The following is a 2138-nucleotide window of genomic DNA, read 5'->3' as shown; positions in this document are numbered from 1 at the left end:
TGGGATTTAAATCCAGTATCTTTCCACCATACCCACTTACCACAAACAACAGCGAAAGAGAAAAGAGGAGTTTTTTAAGACAGCTCTGAACAAAAGTTCTAAAATTATAGAAAGTATACATTTCTGGCAACTATTTAGCAGTATAGTTCTCTAAGACCCACAAGTCTAATTTTAACAGTTTGTCTCCCCTAATATTTTTCTAGCCTCATTTGAAAATAACGAAATAAGAAAATAGATATAACAAATCCAGAGAACAGGACTGACATTTTAAATATTTCCAATAAAATGAAAGCAAATTTGGTAATGCCTTCTCCTGCACACTTTGACTCAAACACCTTTTAAAGCATTTTCATAACATTTTACCTTATCAGAGCTGAAAAGAGCATTCGAGATCATCTGTTCAGATCTTCTTATTTTACAGATAAAGTTTCCAAGGTTACAGTGTTCATAGTCGGCTGGACTCAAGGTCACGTCTTCTGGTGTCTAAATCCTATGGGCGGTTTCTACCCCTGATCCAGTGACCTGAGGGATTTCTGTCATGCTGGACAGAATAATGCTTTTAGAAGCAATTTAAGAAAGAAAGTGAATGCCAAATGTTCTAGTGTATTCCTTATTCCTCACATGGGAGGTAGCTCTACCACAAATTTATTATGCTTCTGCAAAGAGCAGTCTCAGTGGGATTTAGCAAGTGCTCCCCACTGAGCCAATCCCTCTGTTGCTTCAGGTAAACTTTCTTAAAAATTTAGTGAGGACAGAGAAGTAAATCAGTGATCTCTTAGAGTATAAAAGAATAAAATTGGCATGACAACACGGAAAATGTCCTTAGTTTTTCTTGGAAATGTTTTAAAATCCTTTATTGATGTACTTGAAAAGAGATGTCTTATTTGAAGAAACTCAAATCTAACTTCAATCTCTTGTCAAAATATTTCTTATTCCTATTAATAAAAGGTAAGCACTTTGAATGCTGTCCAATCCAAGAAACAACTAACTGTCTTTCAAATTTACATTTTAGGCTCACCTGAAAACAAACCAAACAAACAAACAGGGAAAAAAACCCAGAACAAAACAAAACAAAAACTCTGAAAAAAGTCATTTCCTCTACCTGGAAATCCCTTCTCTTGCCCAGATAATGACTTAGACTCCTGTCTATCATTTTACCTCCTCTGCTAGCCCATGCTTCTTTCCTTGAATTAGTTTGGGTCCACCTTATTTTTATCTTATCATAGTGCTCATTACAATAGAACTTGCTTTAGAGTCACTTACATTCATGTCCACCGTTGCACTGTGACTCCGTGGAGGTAGATATTATGTCTCGCTGTTCTGGGTCATTTACCATTTTGGTCTGAACCCCATTCTTGCTTCTCAGTACTGTGTTGTAGGAGGCTGGGAACCTGTAGGCTACATTTCCCAGACTCCTATTGTTACTGAGCAAGGGCTCACTGCCAGAGGCACATGGTAGCCAATATTATGGCACCAGCTTTTGAGAAAAGAAAAACAGCTTTTATTGGGAGGCCTACTAGTAAAGAGACAGGAGGCAAGGCTCAACTGTGTCTCTCTGGTCCAGGATTCGGGCCGGGATTGTAAGGGGTAGCAGGTAAGGGTTCATAAGTGTTACATAAGTGGGGTTTCACAAATACTACTCACTTATAAGCTTCAGTTCCAAATCTTGTTAGAAACAGGAAAGGACCATTTTAAGCTGGTTCTGCAGTTACATTACAATCTCTAGAAAGAAGAAAGAAGCTAGTTAGTTACCCTTTTCTTGGACTTTCCGGTAAGAGCAGCAGGGGTGGTGCCGGGAGTGGCCGAGGCTGCAGCAGCAGTGGCCGCGCCTGGGAGGGCAGGCTGCGCTCTGGACGTGTGCTCCAGCAGCTCAGCTCCGGTGGGTCCCAGGGGCACAGTGCTCTGGGAAATGATGTTCACACTCTTTTGCTTCTCCAGCCCAGAAGTGGTAGTGTTTTTCTGCACTTATGAATCTGTGGATAACCTTCTTTTCTGTTCCCTCAGCCCTTTCAATACCCATGTATGAAAATTCTGTATGAAATGCCCTGTGTTTGAAATTCATAGAATGGTTCTTCTGTTTGTTCATACCTGGAACTAGTGCAATATTTAATATGAAATATGGAGTAAAAAAATAATTT

The sequence above is a fragment of the Pteropus vampyrus genome, unplaced genomic scaffold (genome assembly GCF_000151845.1).
Source record: "Pteropus vampyrus isolate Shadow unplaced genomic scaffold, Pvam_2.0 Scaffold29, whole genome shotgun sequence".
In the NCBI taxonomy this organism is placed as follows: domain Eukaryota; kingdom Metazoa; phylum Chordata; class Mammalia; order Chiroptera; family Pteropodidae; genus Pteropus; species Pteropus vampyrus.
This window is presented reverse-complemented; position numbering follows the sequence as displayed.